This window comes from Mauremys reevesii, linkage group 4 (assembly GCF_016161935.1).
Source record: "Mauremys reevesii isolate NIE-2019 linkage group 4, ASM1616193v1, whole genome shotgun sequence".
In the NCBI taxonomy this organism is placed as follows: domain Eukaryota; kingdom Metazoa; phylum Chordata; order Testudines; family Geoemydidae; genus Mauremys; species Mauremys reevesii.
Window position 1 is genome coordinate 119,995,709 of NC_052626.1, and position 19,902 is coordinate 120,015,610.

At 48.6% G+C, this 19,902-nt stretch overlaps 1 protein-coding gene and 1 long non-coding RNA gene across 2 annotated transcripts in view; both read right to left on the minus strand.

Annotated features, from left to right (window-relative positions):
- Positions 1-19,902, minus strand: part of LOC120404795 (zinc finger protein 420-like) — a 116,020-nt gene that overhangs the window by 1,235 nt on the left and 94,883 nt on the right. The gene's annotated exons all lie outside the window — the stretch shown is intronic.
- Positions 155-18,229, minus strand: LOC120404813. Its single transcript, XR_005598194.1, has 3 exons — positions 18,161-18,229; positions 11,969-12,084; positions 155-335 (listed from the first exon to the last, which is right to left on the minus strand). It is a non-coding gene; the product is annotated as an uncharacterized LOC120404813 (long non-coding RNA).

The following is a 19,902-nucleotide window of genomic DNA, read 5'->3' on the forward strand; positions in this document are numbered from 1 at the left end:
CTGACGCTTTATAAGGGCTGAGTAGTCACATATGTTTTTCCCACACTCAGTGCATGTATTTTTTCTCTTTCCTCTGAGGATTTCCTGCTGGGTTGTGGTTTCCTTGAGGTCTTTCTGAGTTCCCTGACAGGAAATACATTTACTCACTTTCTCCCCTGGCTGGTTTCCTTGCTCTCTTTCTGATCTGTGCTGAATCTCACACGATTGTCCCTGCTCATGACTCCTGGATACATTCCTTTCCAATCTTTGTGATAATTCCCTGTGTTTATCCACTTGCTCAACATTTTCCGGCTGAGAATTCTGCTCCTCTTTCTCACATACCATTGCGTCACCTGCTGTGAGAGAGACAGAAACCTCAACCAGGGATGGAAAGGGGAAGGCCAAACCAAAACAATTGCTGGAGAGAGGTCAAATAAAAAATCAGGAACTGAACTCCCCCAAACTCTTCCCCGAAATACAGTAGTAGGATTTTATGTTTTATCTGATTTAGAATGAAGGATAAATAATAATAATGTAGCATGTATTAAATGCATTAGTGTATGATCTGATCATATCCTGCCAGCCACCCTTTCTGAGTAACAGAAAGGAATGGCCTAATGGACCAACAGGTAGAGATACATCAGCCGCAATCTGTGTCTGGACTGATTTCAAGGAAGTAACAGATCTTCGAGGGTCACCGATTTGTTGTAGATTTAGCTTTTAAAATAAGTAAAAGAATGCCATGATTGTTTTATTTTGCATTGCAATTTGATGTTCCTGTTCAAAATGTTGTGTGTAAATTAAGTCTGTATTGTGTGTGAATGAGGAAAGTGTGTTTTAAGAGATAAGCATGAAGGCCATCGCTGAACCAGATGTACGAGGGAGGAACCGTATAAAATGATCAATCACACAGGTGTGCACAGCCTCAGTCGTAGAAGATCCAGGCAATAGGGGGAGGATTAGAGTCCTAGCTCTGACCCGTCTGTGGGGGAAAACTATACAGATAAGATATATACAAACTGTCTAGGTATATACACCCTCGGCAGGGGCGGCGAGTCCTATGGGCCCATGGTGACTGGGCACCAGGAATATTCCAGGCCCAGGGCCCGGCTCCAGCAATGTTTGGGGCTGGGTCTCTCCCTTGGCCCCACCTTCTGCCCCTGGGTCCCCCCAACGCATCCTTTGGGCCATTTAAAACTGCCCGGGGCCCCCACTCACCACTGGTAGTGCAGTGGAGCTGAGTAGCTTCCTCCGTGTTCACGCCATGTGTCTGCCGGCTCCACCCTGCATCCCCTGGGCGGGGGCTGTCCTGACCCAAGTCCCCCTGCAGCCAATGGGAAGCTGTGGGGGCAGTGCCTGGGGGTAGCAGCACATGGAGACTCCTGGCCTGCCCTGCCTAGGAGCCCCAGGTAACCGCTGCACCCCCAAGAGCTTGCACCCCCCCTTTGCCCCCAAACTTCCTCTCAGAGCCTGCACTCCCTCCCTCCACCCTTCTCCCACCCTCAGCCTGCACCCAAATTCAGTCCCAGCACCTGCACCCCTTATCCCCTCCTGCACCCTCAGCCCCTGTCCCAGCTTGGAGCCTGCACACAGAACCCAAACTCCGTCACAGAGCCTGCACCCCTCACCCCCTCCGGCACACCCACCCCTTACCCAAACCCAGAGCCTACACCTAAACTGCATTCCAGAACCTGCACCCTCCCTATGCACTCCCTCCTGTCCACAAACTCCCTCCCAGAGCCTGCACCCCTCACCCTCTTCTGCACCTCACCCTCTGCCCTAGCCTGGAGCCTGCACCCAGTATCCAAACTCCAACCCAGAGCCTGCACACCAACCCCCTTCCCACACACCCTCTCCTGCACCCAAACTACCTCTAGATCTTACACCCCTCATCCCCTCCTGCACCCAAACTCCATCCCAGAGCCTGCACCCTAGACCCCCTCCCCCACCCTAACTCCTTCCAAAGCCCAACCTGTCTCCTGTCCTGCACCCCAATCCCCTGCCCGAGCCCAGGACCTCCTCCCACCACCCAAATTCCCTCCCAGAGCCATTGACAGGTGGGGGGGGTGGAGTTTGGGGGGCAGAGTTGGGGAGCAGGTTCTGAGGACCACGAAAATGTCTACGAACCTGCCACACCTGACCCCCAAGTCCTAAAAGTGCTGGGCCATAAGGGGGAGGGTTAGAGTCCTCGCTCCTACCTGTCTGTCGAGAGAAAATTGCATAGGTGAATATACCCTTGGTCGTAGCAGGATCGAGCCCAAAGGTAGGGGGCTTAGCGTTTCCCCATCCTCCTCTGTCAGGCAGAATTCTTTTTAGTGGGTAGACACTTTTCTGTTTTATAAGTCCCAGCATGCGCATGGGCATGGAAAAGTTATAAAAGGTAAAATAAATTAATAAAAAAAACATGCTCAGGCAGATTTTCTATGTGAGACCCACCTCTGAAGGATATAGGAGTGTGGGCAAATAGTGGTAGCACCTGTGTAAGAAATGTTTAAAAGGAAGCAATCCAAAGACGATACTTTGTTCAAGAGATTACTCCTTTTAAAGAGCTCGTCCTTTGTGCACTGGGGCGGCTGCCCCATTCCATGAGAGAAAGGGCTGGAACAGCCGGAGAGGCTGCGCAGACTAGCAGCCAATCTGCAAAGGCCTGTGGAGAGCCAATCAGGGCTAAGGAAGAGGCAGCCAATAAGGGCCAAGCTGGACCCTATATAAAGACTGCCTAACGAAGGAGAAGAGAGTCTCTCCCTGACTAGCAAGGGAGAAGGACTGGCTCCTGAGGTAGGAAGGTAAGCAAGCACCTTGGACAGAGCAGTGCTGGGCCGGCTTGGAGGAGCAGATGAGAGCCCTGGCCCATTACCTGCCAGGCTGTGGTCCCTGACTAGAAGGGCCAAGAAGGTGCAAGGGGCCAAAGGGAAAATGGCCCAGGGAAAATAGTTGGAGAAGGAGGGCAGAGAAGCTGCCGCTAGAGCTTCCCTGGGTCAGGACCCAGATTAGCAGGTGGGCCTGGGTCCCCCCCTTCCACTGCACCTGGCTGCAGAGAAGTGTGGCAGAGACAGACTGCAACATGCCTGAGGGGAGGGGCTAGACTTTGGGGTTGTGGTTGGCCACCAAGGCAAGTGCAAGCCGAAGGGCTGTTGTTATCTCACCCCCCAGAAGGGGGTGAGAATGGAGTAGTGGGCACTGCCAGAGGGCAGTGTCCTGAAGCAGATGCCACTGAGCAGGGAGCAATGCGGATCCGAAACCAGCAGAGCAGACAACGGGCGAGACACCACACACAGAGGGCACTTCATGGCTGGCGAGAGCTAATTCCCAGACTGACCAGCAGGAGGTGTCGCGGTGGTGAGTCTCGACGCTGCTACACCAAGAAAGAAAACCAAGAAAGAAGAAGTGGGACCGCTTAAAACTTTAAACGGAGTGGAGATTAGGGATAATCTTGGAATGGCACAATATCTGAACGAATACTTTGCCTCGGTCTTTAATGAGGCTAATGAAGGGCTAAGGAATAGTGATAGAGGGACCGATGGGAATGAAGATATGGGGGTAGACATTACGGTATCTGAGGTAGAAGCCAAACTTGAACAGCTTAACGGAAGTAAATCGGGGGGCCCGGATAATCTTCATCCTAGAATATTAAGGGAATTGGCGAGGGATATTGCTAGCCCGTTAGCGATAATCTTTAATAAATCCTAAATTCGGGATTGTACCGACTGACTGGAGATTAGCTAATGTAGTTCCTATATTCAAGAAGGGAAAAAAGTGACCGGGAAATTATAGGCCTGTTAGTCTAACATCTGTAGTATGCAAAGTCATGGAAAAATCTTAAAGAGAGAATGGTTCCGGAGCATGAGGCCGATGGCAACTGGGATAGATTACAGCATGGATTTACGAAGGTAGATCGTGCCAAACCAAATTGATCTCCTTCTTTGAGAGAGTAACAGATATTTTAGACAAGGGAAATGCGGTGGATCTAATATATCTGGATTTCAGTAAGGCGTTTGATACGGTACCGCATGAAGAATTACTGGTTAAATTGGAAAAGATGGGGATCGAAATGAAAATCCAGAGGTGGATAAGGAGCTGGTTAAAGGGAGACTGCAGAGTGTAGTATAGAAGTGGGAACTGTCAGGTTGGAGGGGGGTTACCAGTGGAGTTCCTCAAGGCTCGGTTTTGGGTCCAATTTTATTCAATCTATTTATTGCTGACCTGGGAACCAAGAGTAGGAGTGGGCTGATAAAGTTTGCGGATGACACCAAGTTGGGGGGTATTGTCAATTCGGAAGAGGATCGGGATATTCTCCAGGGAGATTTAGATGACCTTGTAAACTGGAGTATTAGTAACAGGATGAAATTCAATAGTGAGAAGTGTAAGGTTATGCATTTAGGGATGTCTAACAAGAACTTTAGTTATAAGCTGGGGACGCACCAGTTGGAAGTAACGGAGGAGGAGAAGGACCTAGGAGTCCTGGTTTATCGCAGGATGACTATGAGTAGGCAATGTGATGTGGCCGTTTAAAAAGCTAATGCGGTCTTGGGTTGCATTAGGCGAGGTATTTCTAGTAGGGATAAGGAGGTGCTAGTCCCGTTATATAAGGCGTTGGTGAGACCTCATTTGGAGTATTGTGTGCAGTTTTGGTCTCCCATGTTTAAGAAGGATGAATTCAAACTAGAACGGGTACAAAGAAGGGCCACTAGGATGATCCGAGGAATGGAAGGCCTCTCGTATGAAAGGAGACTTGAGGAGCTCGGTTTGTTTTCCTTAACCAAAAGAAGGATAAGAGGAGATATGATTACACTCTTTAAATATATCAGAGGGATAAATACCAGGGAAGGAGAAGAATTATTTCAGCTCAGTGCTAATGTGGACACGAGGACGAACGGATATAAACTGTCAGTCAGGAAATTCAGGCTTGAAATTAGACGAAGGTTTCTAACCATCAGGGGAGTGCAATACTGGAACAGCCTACCGAGGGAAACAGTGGAAGTAAGGACCTCCATGACTTTAAGATTAAGCTAGATAAGTTTATGGAGGGGATGGTATGATAGGATAACGGGCTTAGTCAATAGGTCAATTAAGTGCCACACTGGTAAATAGTACAATGGGTCAATGGTATGATATAACCTTTTCCAGAGGGTTTGGCTGGAGAGTCTTGCCCGCATGCTCGGGGTTCAGCTGACCGCCATATTTGGGGTCGGGAAGGAATTTTCCTCCAGGGAAGATTGGCAATGGCCCTGGAGGTTTTTCGCCTTCCTCCGAAGCATGGGGCAGGGGTCGCTTGCTAAGGAGTGGGTGGATCGGCTTATGTGGCCTGCATCTTGCAGGAGGTCAGACTAGATGATCATAATGGTCCCTTCTGATCTTGAATTCTATGATTCTATGATACACTCTGTTAAATTCTAAAGGATATAGGAGTTTGGGCAGTGTAGTTTTTTTTTGTGAATGATATTGTGATGATTTCACAATTTTAAAAGAAATGTTTAAGGAAAGTATCAGAGGGGTAGCCGTGTTAGTCTGGTTCTGTAGAAGCAGCAAAGAATCCTGTTAGTCTATAAGGTGCCACAGGATTCTTTGCTGTTTAAGGAAAGAGACCAGGAGGGGTGGGGGCTGGTTGAGGAGCCCACCCTCCTTGCTAAATTGCTAATGGAACAAAGCCTGTGTCCATGAAAAGGGATGGTTCAGCGAGGAAAGCAGGGTTGGGCCCTGACAAGCAGGTAGGCAACAAATAAAAAAATTGGAAAGCAGGTTGGAAGCCCTGAAGGTATGGTGGCAAAAGAAAAAAAAAATAAGTATAGGCCATGAGGAATTCAGATCCCTGGAACAATACTTGGAATGGTGAAATCTGAGTTGATGAAGGTGTCATTTGGGGAGATAAGTGAGTGATTTAAAAGAGTGAGAAGTTCCCTCTGCAGAGGCTGGAGGGAATTAAGCAGTTGAATGTTGTAAAAAGTTAAAAAAAGAAAAGTTATAGAAAGAGAATTCTTGGTTTCTTTGCAACCTTCTGAAGGGAAACTGGGCCCTTTTCCAAAGGAATGTCTGTAAATAAGCCAGGCAAAGAGACAATCTGACTAAATTGTTCATAGTCAAATGATTTCAAATTTGCTAAAAGAATACAAGGGTTTTCTATTGGAACTTAACTGCCCACAAATGTAGTCTATGTACAGCTGTGTAAAAATTAAAAGCAGTGTAAGGAAGGTTACGAAAAAAAATTGTGTATAAATATATTGTGTAACTATGTGGAGTGTTTAAAACCTAAAGCAACACTTGCGTTTGTAAAATTCTTGTTTTGCAGGTTTAAAATGAATTGGTTTGGTTTTTAAATAATACCACTAAAATCCATTTGAATCTTTCATTCAAAGTTGCAAAACAGAGAAACACTTTTTGCCAGATACAGGTAACAAGTGTTGTTTGTTTTGGTATTTAGCGTTTAACCCTTAAGGTACCTTAATGCTTTATAAGTTCAATATCTTTTTAAAAGACCAAAGTCATGGCTGCAGCAAGGCAGTTAAAACCAGGAGAATGGGGGAAAAAACTGGATTTTTTTTTTGTAAAAAAATATATATATATATATACATACACACACACAAAGCGCCCCACACTGAGCCTTACGGTGACTCTGTGTAATCAAACTATCGCTTTGCTAAGAGTACATAAAAACTTTGAGCATAAAGAAAGTTACACCTTATGTAAGAATTAATACGGCTAATGTTCTACAAATTAAACTATGGAAGGAATGTGCATTTTCCCCAGAATATGTGCAGTGTATATTGTAGAAGGGGTAAAAGAAATGCAAAAACATACCATATTACTTAATTAAAATCCTACTAGGGCTCCAGAGGGAGCCACAATAGGTTGTGCTTTTCTTTTTCAGATCAGTGTGTGTTTTAGAAGCAGAAGTTAAAAGTGAAAAATAATCAAAACTCTGGTGGAAGTTGATTGTGTCCCTTTTAAGACAGTCTCTAAGCTGCTAATGACTTTAAATCCAAAAGCAAGCCAAAAAGTGTCTGTGTTAATGTAAATTACCTAACTGGTAAAGGAAGAAAAGAAGTGCCCATAAATTGCAGCACAAAGAAGTCAAACCAAAGGACAAGATGGGAGACAGGTAGCTCAGAGGAAGGTAAGGGCACTCGTAGAAATGCCGGCTCCTACCAACGCCTACTCTTTAAGAATACTGCTAGGAGGAGTCAATTTTCTTAGACCACATCTATAAATATGCTAAAATAACTCATTCATTGTTTTAAAAAAAGACAAAATGGGAATGGGGAAAAGAGCAGCACTCCGCTTTAACTCTGCTAAAACCGAAGGCTCTCACAGACCCAGCCCTGCGATTCCATGATGAATCACAGCCTTTTGTTAAAAAAAACAAATTAATGTTTGGTAGCTAATAACATGGCTTTGGCTGCCACACTATTACAAAATATTAAAAAAGGGAACCTTAAAATGAGGAAAAGGGGTCACTCACTAGAATCAAAATGGATAGGCCCTTACTCCATGGTGGATCGCCTTAGCCCATTGGTATACCGCATTTAAAAAATAAAAACGGAAATGGGTACATGTTTCACAAATTAAACTGTTTACATAAATGTTTGAATTATTTGCAGAAAAAGACATCCCAGAACCTGAGCACGAGGTGCTGCTTCACCCCCACAATTTTAATCCACAAAAAAATGAGACTCCAGTGTAAGGTCTGGCTTTACCTGCTTCTGGGAACTTTTAGCGCCCAGATAATTAAAAAAAATGCAGCCCTCCTTTATAAGCCAATAGTTAAGGAATAATTCACTCCCTACCAACCAATCAGCCTGATATTAGCTCCCCAGAGGCAACAGCAAGGAAAGTAACCAATGCCCGGGTGGGGTGTCAACCCAGCAACAACCATTGTCCAGCAGGGGAGCTACAATGCAAAGACTCACCTGCATGAGGCCACACTAGGAGAATTGCTCAACCTTGCTTGGAGAGACTCAGGAATCCTCATCTGACTCTGAAGCAGAGCGGGGTGTGTGGGGCAAAGCCACAAGGGAAGAAAGGACATGATAAAAGGGAGAGACATGAGCAATTTTTCTCTCTTCCCCCCCTACATCTACAGACATCACCAACCATCAGGTGACTGAAGCGCTGATCAAAGGGGAGAGCCTGGTTGAAAAGTAACCAGCCAGCCCGTGGTGAGAAGTATCAAAGTTTGTAAGGACATTGAAAGTGTTAAGATGTGTTTAGAATGCGTTTTGCTTTTATTTCATTTGACCAAATCTGATTCGTTATTCTTTGATTTATAATCACCTAATCTCTCTTTATAGCTAATCTGTTTGTTTGTTCTACCTGAAGCAGTATGTTTGGTTTGAAGTGTGTTAGAGGCTCCCCTTGGGATAACAAGCCTGGTATATATGAATTTCTTTGTTAAACTGACAAATTTATATAATCTTGCATTGTCCAGTGAGCATTACTGGACACTGCAAGATGGTGGTTCCTAGGGCTGTGTCTAGCCAATATCTCTGGTCCCAGTGTCATTTGCTTGCCAGTAGCTGGGAAAAGCTGACATGCAAGAGGCTGTGTGTGAACACTCCAGAAGTGGGGGTTTTCACAGCAGAATAAGGCTGGCTCCCAAAGCCAAGGATTGGGGAGGCAGAGCAGATCACCAGTCCAGATAACACCAGAGGGGAATGTCACCAGTGTGTTGGATTAAAGTCTGTGGGGAAATTCCATTTGGGATAACAAGGCTGGTGCATATCATTTTCCACTGATGAAATAAAAAATGTAATAGGCGCTTGTGGTGTTCAGTAGCATGCTGGACAGTGCAAGATGCAAATGACAATTTGTGTTATCCTGTGTAATTCATGAATGGTTGACTAGCAGCACTCAATACTGTGTAGTTGGAAGAGTTACATGCTGGAGACTGTGTTTACTGGCCAAGAGGGGCTGTTCTCACAGTAAAACAATGGAAAATGCATCCCCAGGTTGGAGAACTGATTGGACACAGCTGTTCAACAGTCCAGATTGTACTCTGCGTAATGTCACAGACACTCATTATGACACAGCCTCTTACAACACAGAGAAGGTAAATCCATGTCCCCAAAATCAAAGACTCTAGACAGAAGGCAAGTCTCCCTGGCACTGCTTCTTGCTGACAGAGAGGTCCAGAGACAATGAGTCCTGGGGAAGCTGGGAACAGTAAGCATGGGCTGGTGGGGTTCAGTGGAGAAAGGGAACAGGAAGGGCGGGGATGTTACTGAATGCAGGATCTCAGCAGTACTAGATGTCAGGATAGCACATATTGCAGCCCATTGGAAAACATAATCCCAACTATACTATAAAATAAGGTCTTAATTACCTGTTTCCACTCAAGAGACAGATCTTGGAGTCACTGTGGATAGTTCTTTGAAAACATTCACTCAATGTGCAGCGGCAGTCAAAAAAGCAAACAATGTTGGGAATCATTAAGAAGGGGATAAATAACAGAGAAAATATCATATTGCCTCTATATAAATCCATGGTACACTCACATCTTGACTACGGAGTGCAGATGTTGTCACCCCATCTCAAAAAAAAGATATACTGGAATTGGAAAAGGTTCAGAAAAGGGCAACCAAAATGATTAGGGGTATGGAACAGATTCCCTATGTGGAGAGATTAAAAAGACTGGGCCTTTTCAGCTTGGAAAAGAGACGAAGAAGAGAAAATACGAAAGAAGTCTGTAAAATCAAGACTTCTGTGGAGAAAGTAAATAAAGCTTTATTTCCTACTCCTCCTAACACAAGAACTGGGAGTCACCCAATGAAAGTAATAGGCTGCAGACGTAAAACAACCCAAAGGAAATATTTCTTCACACAAGAGACAGTCAATCTGTGGAACTCTTTGCCAGAGGAAGTTGTGAAGGCCAAGGCTATAACAGGGTTCAAAAAAAAGAACAAGATAAATTCATGGAGAATAGGTCCATGAATAGCCATTTGCCAGGATGGGCAGGGATGATGTCCCGAGCCACTGATTGCCAGAACCTGGGAATGGATGACAGGTGATGGATCACTTGTGGATTGCCTGTTCTGTTCATTCCCTCTGGGACACCTGGCTTTGGCCACTATCAGAAGACAGGATACTGGGCTAGATAGACCTTTGATCTGACCCAGTGTGGCTGAATTTATGTACTAGGGAATCTAGTGAGTCCAGTGTAACAGGAGGGAGTATGAAAATCCCTGAGTGTGGAGAATACTGGGAAATTAGAAGCTATAATTCAGGAGCAACAGACTCTAATTAGTCTGGAAAGGCAGAATGTGGAAAATAAGAATCAGGTCCTGTGACTTAAAGAGTAGGTCCAAAGAGCCAGAAGAGACGAGAGCTTGTAGCTATTACACATGGTGATGGAGGAGCAAGACTCTCCTTGTCTCAGGAAGGTTCACTACCAACCAAGGCCATTTTCACATGCTGGGGTGCAATCCAGAGCAGTGAGGAGTTGTGTTATCTCTAATCCTGGGTGAGATTCAACGTTCTGCTGCTGGAGCTCCCCTGTCTGGATACCCTCAGCCAGCATTCAAGGACGCCCCAAATGTCTGTGTGACAGATAACCGTGGACCAGCAGCTCTGACTCCAGCAGCCTGCTTGTTACACCCCAAGCACATTCTGGTTTGGGTGAAGAAGGCTCAGGGTTTAAGAGAAGGCTGGGGGGTAGGAACCTTCTGTTGGTTATGCTGAACCTAACCCCCAGTTTTTTCAGCAAACAGGAGATATTGGACACTGCGATACTGCTCCTGTACTCTGTTCCCAAAGAGTTCTGTAGGAGGAGAGGGTAGAGTGGTATTATATGCGTCAGTGGCATGATGGGGTGATGCAGAAACAGGGCAGAGTAGAGGTGGCATTGTGAGACTGGCATGAACCTTATCTCTTCATTTTCCCCCTTTTTGACGTTATTGACAAGAACTGGGACCGTATAGATCATTGTTGCAGCCAAGGTCCTGTAGTGGCACCAAATCTTATATAAAGGGGGACAAATGAGGTGTCTAAGACCAGGTTATGGTTTGCTGGTTATAATTATGCTGTCTGTATGCATGTATCATTTTTGTATTTAAAGTTATGAATACTGGCTCTATACTGTCTGTATCTCAAACTTATGCTATGCTTTTGGACAACATCCCAGACAAGCTGGTGTCAGCTCTGCCTAGCCTGCTTGATGGCCCATAAAGGACCATCAGCTATACAACTGACCCATTGAGAGAAGGCAGATACGCCTTGTGACTCAGCAAAATATGCAGGGACTTGCCCATGTGATTTCAGACTCCATTTTGCTGTACTTTTCCACAGTAAGGACAAACAGGCGTCCTTACACTTGGAAGAGACTATAAAGTGCAGCTGCCTCACCTCCATCTTGTCATCAATCCTGCTTCATACCTCTGGAGGGACTTTGCTACAAATTGAAGCTCTATACAAAGGACTGAATGACCCATCCCAGCTGTGGATGTTGTCCAGAGACTTGATTTGAACCTGCAGTTTATTCTATCACTGCTACAAGCCTGAACCAAGAACTTTGCCATTACTGTATGTAATTGATTTCATTTAACCAATTCTAGCTCTCATCTATATCTTTTCTTTTTTATATGAATAAACTTTTAGATTCTAAAGGATTGGCAACAGCGTGATTCGTGGGTAAGATCTGATGTGTATATTGATCTGGGTCTGAGGCTTGGTCCTTTGGGATCAGGAGAACCTTTTTTCTTTTTCTGGGGTATTGGTTTTCATAACCCTTTGTCCCCATAACGAGTGGCACTGGTGGTGATACTGGGAAACTGGAGTGTCTAAGGGAATTGCTTGTGTGACTTGTGGTTAGCCAGTAGGGCAAAACCAAAGTCTTCCCTGTTTGGCTGGTTTGATTTGCCTTAGAGGTGGAAAAACCCCAGCCTTGGGCTGTAATTGCCCTGCTTGAAGCAATTTGTCCTGAACTGGCACTCTCAGTTGGGCTCCACCAGAACCAGCATTGTTACACCCTTCTAATATCCGAGGGCACAGAAATCCTTACCCAGCGAGGTCACGCTCTCATAGTTCTTCTGCATGACTTGGCTGTACAGGGCTCCTAAGCAGGGTCCAGCAGAGCCCACTCTTCTACACAGCCACCTCCTTGAAGGTCACTGGCCCCTGAAAGAGCAAGAGTCCCACACTCAGTACCTGATGCCCCACTCACAACCCCACTATTCGTGGGGGAGAGGAGCCAAATAAGAACATAAGAACGGCCATACCGGGTCAGACCAAAGTTCCATCTAGCCCAGTATCTGTCTACTGACAGTGGCCAATGCCAGGTGTCCCAGAGGGAGTGAACCTAACAGGCAACGATCAAGTGATCTCTCTCCTGCCATCCATCTCCATCCTCTGATGATCAGAGGCTAGGGACACCATTCTTTACCCATCCTGGCTAATAGCCATTTATGGACTTAGCCACCATGAATTTATCCAGTTCCCTTTTAAACGCTGCTATAGTCCCAGCCTTCACAACCTCCTCAGGTAAGGAGTTCCACAAGTTGACTGTGCGCTGCGTGAAGAACTTCCTTTTATTTGTTTTAAACCTGCTGCCTATTAATTTCATTTGGTGACCCCCAGTTCTTGTATTATGGGAATAAGTAAATAACTTTTCCTTATCCACTTTCTCAACGTCACTCATGATTTTATAAACCTCTATCATATCCCGCCTTAGTCTCCTCTTTTCCAAGATGAAGAGACCTAGCCTCTTTAATCTTTCCTCATATGGGACCCTCTCCAAACCCCTAATCATTTTAGTTGCCCTTTTCTGAACCTTTTCTAGTGCTAGAATATCTTTTTTGAGGTGAGGAGACCACATCTGTACACAGTATTCAAGATGTGGGCATACCATGGATTTATATAAGGGCAATAATATATTCTCTGTCTTATTCTCTATCCCCTTTTTAATGATTCCTAACATCCTGTTTGCTTTTTTGACCGCCTCTGCACACTGCGTGGACATCTTCAGAGAACTATACACGATGACTCCAAGATCTTTTTCCTGACTCGTCGTAGCTAAATAGGCCCCCATCATATTGTATGTATAGTTGGGGTTATTTTTTCCAATGTGCATTACTTAACATTTATCCACAATAAATTTCATTTGCCATTTTGTTGCCCAATCACTTAGTTTTGTGAGATCTTTTTGAAGTTCTTCACAGTCTGCTTTGGTCTTAACCATCTTGAGCAGTTTAGTATCATTTGCAAACTTTGCCACCTCACTGTTTACCCCTTTCTCCAGATCATTTATGAATAAATTGAATAGGATTGGTCCTAGGACTCACGCTTGGGGAATACCACTAGTTACCCCTCTCCATTCTGAGAATTTACCATTAATTCCTACCCTTTGTTCCCTGTCTTTTAACCAGTTCTCAATCCATGAAAGGACCTTCCCTTTTATCCCATGACAGCTTAATTTACGTAAGAGCCTTTGGTGAGGGACCTTGTCAAAGGCTTTTTGGAAATCTTAGTACACTACGTCCACTGGATCTCCCTTGTCCACATGTTTGCTGACCCCTTCAAAGAACTCTAATAGATTAGTAAGACACGATTTCCCTTTACAGAAACCATGTTGACTATTGCTCAACAGTTTGTTTTTCTATGTGTCTGACAATTTTATTCTTAACCATTGTTTCGACTAATTTGCCCGGTACTGACGTTAGACTTACCGGTCTGTAATTGCCGGGATCACCTCTAGAGCCCTTTTTAAATATTGGCGTTACATTAGCTAACTTCCAGTCATTGGGTACTGAAGCCGATTTAAAGGTCAGGTTACAAACCTTAGTTAATAGTTCTGCAACTTCACATCTGAGTTCTTTCAGAACTCTTGGGTGAATGCCATCTGGTCCCGGTGACTTGTTAATGTTGGGTTTATCAATTAATTCCAAAACCTCCTCTAGTGACACTTCAATCTGTGACACTTCCTCAGATTTGTCACCTACAAAAGCCGGCTCAGGTTTGGGAATCTCCCTAACATCCTCAGCTGTGAAGACTGAAGCAAAGAATCCATTTAGTTTCTCTGCAATGACTTTATCGTCTTTAAGTGCTCCTTTTGTATTTTGATCGTCAAGGGGCCTCACTGGTTGTTTAGCAGGCTTCCTGCTTCTGATGTACTTAAAAAACATTTTTTATTACCTTTGGAGTTTTTGGATAGCCGTTCTTCAAACTCCTCTTTGGCTTTTCTTATTACACTCTTGCACTTAAGTTGGCAGTGTTTGTGCTCCTTTCTATTTGCCTCACTAGGATTTGACTTCCACTTTTTAAAGGAAGTCTTATTATCTCTCACTGCTTCTTTTACATGTTTGTTAAGCCACGGTGGCTCTTTTTTAGTTCTTTTACTGTGTTTCTTAATTTGGGGTATAACATTGAAGTTGGGCCTCTATTATGGTGTCTTTAAAAAGGGCCCACGCAACTTACAGTGACTAAAGTGAAATCCCTGCACCTTTTAATTTTTGTTTAACTAATCCCTCATTTTTGTATAGTTCCCCTTTGAAATTAAATGCCACAGTTTTACGCTGTTGAGATGTTCTTCCCACCACAGGGATGTTGAATGCTATTGTATTATGGTCACTATTTCCAAGCGGTCCTGCTATATTTACCTCTTGGACCAGCTCCTGCGCTCCACTCAGGATTAAATCTAGAGTTGCCTCTCCCCTTGTGGGTTCCCGTACCAGCTGCTCCATGAAGCAGTCATTTAAAGTATCGAGAAATTTTATCTCTGCATTTCGTCCTGAAGTGAAATGTTCCCAGTCAATATGGGGATAATTGAAATCCCCCACTATTATTGGGTTCTTAATTTTGATAGCCTCTCTAATTTCCCTTAGCATTTCATCGTCACTATTACTGTCCTGGTCAGGGTCGATAATAGATCCCTAATGTTATATTTTAATAGAGCATGACATTTCTATCCATAGAGATTCTATGGAACATGTGGATTCGCTTAAGATTTTTACTTCATTTGAATCTACATTTTCTTTCACATATAGTGCCACTCCTCCCCCTGCACGACCTGTTCTGTCCTTCCGATATATTTTGTACCCCAGAATGATAGTGTCCCATTGATTGCTCTCAGTCCACCAGGTTTCTGTGATGCCTATTATATCAATATCCTCCTTTATCACAAGGCACTCTAGTTCATCCATCTTATTATTTAGACTTCTAGCATTTATGTACAAGCACTTTAAAAAGTTGTCCCTGTTTATTTGTCTGCCCTTTTCTGATGTGCCAGATTCTTTTTTATGTGACTGTTTATCATCTGATCTGGCCCTTACATTATCCTCTTCCGTCCTCTGCTCCTGACTATAACCTGAGATTCTCTATCATCAGACTCTCCCCTAAGAGAAGTCTGAGTCTGATCCACATGCTCTTCTGTAGCAGTCGGCTTTCCCCCATCACCTAGTTTTAAAACCCCAGCACCATCTGGAAGGAGGGTCCCAACTATGGGAAGGTTTCCCTCTGCTCCCATTGACTGCTCTGCTTCCCTAGGCCTTTCTTCCTCCTCAACAGCGCAGGGGCTGTCTAAGCGGAGGTGGGACAATTCTACAGTGTCCCGGAAAGCCTCATCAACATACCTCTTTGCCTCTCTTAGTTCCCCCAGTTTCGCCACCCTGGCCTCCAAAGTCCATACATGGTCTCTGAGGGCCAGGAGCTCCTTGCACCAACTGCACACATACGCCACCCGCCCACAGGGCAGGTAATCATACATGCTACACTCAGTGCAATAAACTGGATAGCCCCCACTCTGCTGCTGGGCTTCTGCCTGCATTGTCTCCTAGTTAATGGAAGGGTGGTTTAACAAAGAGGTTTTGAAATGTGGTTTGGATTATAGGTTTTAAGGAGACTACGGGGAACAGATAGGACCGACAAGGGACCCCCGCTCCCTTCCCACTCCCCTTCCAAACTCCCTTGAAACTCCGTTAGCAGCCCCTGTTCGCAAATGGAAGTGCTGGGTGGCTCAGTCAACAGAGTCCCACCCCAACCCTGCTCAGAGCATCCAGGAAACACCAGGGTGAGGGGATGAAGAGAGAGCCCCTTGTCTCCCCCAGCACATGCATCACACCCCTACTAGCCACCGACAGATACAGGAGATGGAGCCTCTAGCAGGGTCCAGGGAGAGCTCCTTGGTAGGAAAGCTTCCCTAAGCCTGTCTGGGTGAGAAGGGCAGTGGTGGAGGTTTCAGAACAGGCTTCAGTTAATTTCACATCATGATTCCCCCAGGCCCTTTCCCTGCAGACAGACATCCTAGATTCTGCCATGCCAGGAAAATGCGCAATCTGTTTATTACAACGTAGACCTGGCCCCTCCTAAAAGGCTAAGGCCACAGACACATTTTTAATCTCCCTTCTCCCTCCCCACATCCTGAAAAAAGCCGAACCAAAGGAGTCACTTTCGACGATTCCCTTAGCCACTGACCCCATGGGAGCCACACCCCAGAAGGAGGGATATGGAGTCAGGAACTGGGTTTTCCTCGGTCTGATCCTCATCTTGTCCACAGGAAAGTGACTCCACCCAGGGTGCAGTAATACATCTGTCTGGGCAGATTAGAGATCTGGAAATCTCTCTCCAAACTCTTCTCTCCCACAGCCCCTTTCAGTCTCACTTTCTCCTCTATCTCCTTTTCCCTGTCCTCTCTCCCTGCCCATCTGGTAGGAAAGTCCCATTCCTTGGTTGGTTGCTCCCCATGGCTGGATTTGCTCCTGCACTTGCTAATGGCAGGAGAAATGACTGGAGGAGGGGAAGGGGGCACAGCTGTTTGTGTAGAGCCATTTTAATGCCAGCCTACAGCATTTTTCCTTGACTTCTTTCAGTTACCTGGAGTCTGTGGCTCACAATTTTGTACAAACAGGGCTCAGGTCTGCCCCAGGGCTGGAGAAAGTCATCAAGTGGGCAGGGCAGAGAAGCAGCTTTATTTAAAAGGTCACTTCCCAGCACAGAACCCCCCCACTGGGAGAGCAGCAGCTGCTAAGCCTTGTCTCCCAGATCACAATGGAGACCTTGGTATCTGACAGAGAAACCTGAACCCCAATATCCTGAGCAGAGAGGGACAGAGCATTTAAGCAGCTTCCCTCCTTTAGCTCTCTGGGGAGACCAGCTAATGAGAGCCCCTCCTCACAGGGAGAATTGTTAATGTCATTTGCCCCAGTGTTCATCTGGAGTCACTCCTTCCCCCCCCCCCCACCCCTTACAGTGACTCTGGATTAACAATGTTCTCAATGAAACCAGATTTCAGAAAGAATGAGTCCAGAATGCTGTGGAAGAGACCATTGTGTGGCAGTGCTGACCCCCTTCCCACCTCCCTCACCCACCAGATCTAGGACAAGGACCGGGGCGGCGGCGGGGGGGGGGGCGTGGATTATGAATATTCCCTACGGGACTGGAAGTTCCTGTAGTTTTCAAAAGGGGAGAAAAGCAAAATCTGTGATTTCATCTCACAGTGTTTGATAAGTGGATAGAAAGTTATCATGGTGAGTGGCCCTGGCTGGGCACTGCCTGGCAGTGCTTGGAGCCAGGATTCTGGCACAAACTGATCAGGGAGCAGGATCATGGTTAGTAGCAGCCCCCAGGCACCCCCAATACCCAGACCCCATAGCCAGGGGCCCCAGACACCCCCATAACCCCAGTCAGGGTCCTGCCAGATATTCCCTAGCACCCAGTCCCCAGAGTCCCTAGCCAGGGACCCCAGATACGCCCCAGAGCCCCCACCAGCCACAGTGAGAGCTGGACACTAGTGAAACGGAGAGAAAATGGGGCACAATCGGGGGAGGGGAACAGGGCACTTCTCAGGGATTTGGGAGAAGGGGAGTCACCCTGGATGTTGCTCGTTGCTCTCTAGATAGAAAGGGGGCAGGACTGAGGGGACGGGAGGGTCCCCACGGGAGGGGCAGCGGTAAATCCGAGGATCTCAGCCCCCTTCCTCTCCCCGCTCCTCGGGGGTCACCGGCTCGTCTCCCCGCCCCCACCCCGCCCAGGGCCGGGCGGCCCAGACACGTGCCACCCGCCCCGAACCCCGGGCGCCCGGCGGGACCCCCCGCCCGCTCTCACTCCCCCCGGCCGCCCCACGCCGGGACCCCAGTGGGGCAGGACCGCCCGCGGGCGCGGCCCCAGGGAGCAGATCCCGGCGCTGCGAGATGCCGCGTCCCCCCCGGACACTGGGGCAGAGTCACCGCCCCACCCCGCCCGGCTCGGCTCGGCTCGGTACCTGGAGGCTGCAGCTCCGCAGCGGGGGCAGAACCCAGGGTGGCTCCAGCGGGAGCAGGGCCCGGGCCGGGCACAGGGGGGTTAATAGGTCTCCCCGGCACAGACCACGCTGCTCAGCCCCGCCCCCCGCAGCGCCAGGGAGCAGCTGCGGGTGAGCGCAACCTCTGCGCATGCGGGACTCCCCCTCCCACCCCGATCTGCGCATGCCCAGAGCTGGCAGACACAAAACTCTTCTCCGGCTCTGCCACAGAGGCTCTACCGGCCCCGCACGAGCCAGGCAGAGCGGCAGCGCCCTGAGCGCGTTCGCAGCCCGGCTCCTCCCCCAATTAACGTCACTTCCGCTCCCGGGAGAGTCAGGAACTACATCTCCCAGCCTGCCCCGGGGCCCGCTTGACCCTCCCCCACCGCTCATCCTTTCCCCCGCTGAGGCCCCCGCCCCGCCCCCGCGCCCCGCCGGTGCCGCTCAGACCCGCCCCCGGTGCCGGGGCGCGCGTTAATAAAGCGGCAGAACTGGGAGGGCTTGTGACCCCCCCGTAATAACCGCCCCCAAACAGCCCCCAGCCCTGACCCCCCCGCCAGGGGCGGCTCTACAAATCACGCTGCCCCAAGCAGCGCGGAGCGCTGCGCCGCCCTTCCCCAGTCCCGCGGCGGGTCCCCTCTTCCCGCGGCTCCGGCATCCTGGGGAGGGCGGCATTTGGCTCCGGTGGAGCTCCCGCCGGCATGCCTGCGGCAGGTCCACCGGAGCCCGGGACGAGCGGACCTGCCGCAGTCATGCCGGCGGGAGCTCCACCGGGGCCAAATGCCGCCCTCCCCAGGATGCCGCCCCAAGCGGGCGCTTGGCCCGCTGGTGCCTAGAGCCGCCCCTGCCCCCCGCACCCCCAAACTCCCAGCAGCTCTACAGCCCCCTGCCTGGCTCTGACACCACAGTTCCCCGCCTGGCTCTGACACCACAGATCCCCGCGACCCCCGCCTGGCTCTGACACCCCAGATTTCCTCCCCCTCCCCTCGCTCCCGGGCCCAGCCTGGGCTCCGAGCTCTGCAGCCGAGCCGCGCTCCGAGACCCTCCTGCAGCTTCCAGCCCAGCCGCTCCCGGGCTCCGTCGCCCCGGCCCCGCAGCAGGGGCTGCTCCGCTCCGCCCGGGGCCCCTCGCAGGGGGGTTGGGACACGCGGGGAAGCGGGGACCCGCCTCAACCCGGAGGGGGGCAGGAGAGGGGCTGGGTCTCACCAGGAGAAAAGCAGGGGCTGGTGCTGCTGAGCCATCAGACCAAGGAGCCCCCGGCTGTGCCAGCCGCTGCAGCCCGGGCGGGAGGTTTGCAGGGCACGGGAAGGGGCTTGGGCAGCGGGGGGCGCCGGGAGGAAGGATGCAGGAGCCGGGAGAACAAAGAACCGGGAGCATCAGCCCCCGGGCAGCTTCTGAGAGACCAGACGCTGCTGCCTCCATCGGGAGCTGAGCAGCTGCTGCTTCCCCAGCGGGGTCTGTGTTGAGGGGAGCCCGGCATTAACCCCTCCGGGCCCAGCCGGAGGGGCTTCTCCGGTTAGAAACCGCCCCGGACTCTGCTGACGGCAACTTCCGAGCTGAGACTGCAGGTGACTGAGCCCTTGGAGCTGGGCAGGTCCCTGTCTCTGCACAGTACCCCTCCCCCCATCTCTGCCCCCCGGGTGTCCGGGAGCCCAGAGCTGCTGCATCACTAAGGCCAGAAGGATCCTTCTATCAGCGAGTCTGACCCGCTCCCACCAGCTCTC